Here is a 294-nt window from a genome sequence, read left to right as displayed (position 1 = left end):
AGCTCTTGGTGCATAAAGAAGATCTGTAAAGTTGCAAAGACTAAAGTCTCAAATCCAAAGAGATATTCTTTATTAAAGTTAAGAGTCAACCACGCCTACCTAAAACGGCTCGTTCTAACACGCCCCCACATGTCTACGTCACGATGTGGGAAGAATTGCATAACACCGCCCAAATGTTCACGCAAAGAAAGAAGGCGTAACTTTTACTCTCGCTGTAGTGTTGCTGCCGCCATGTCGTGAAGACGCTATGTGTGTCGTTGTGAAAGCGAAACTACTTTGTTTGGCCTTCCAAAA

The sequence above is a fragment of the Sinocyclocheilus anshuiensis genome, unplaced genomic scaffold, assembly GCF_001515605.1.
Source record: "Sinocyclocheilus anshuiensis isolate Anshui unplaced genomic scaffold, SAMN03320099.WGS_v1.1 scaffold2950, whole genome shotgun sequence".
Lineage (NCBI taxonomy): Eukaryota > Metazoa > Chordata > Actinopteri > Cypriniformes > Cyprinidae > Sinocyclocheilus > Sinocyclocheilus anshuiensis.
Note: the sequence above shows the minus strand (reverse complement) of the source record.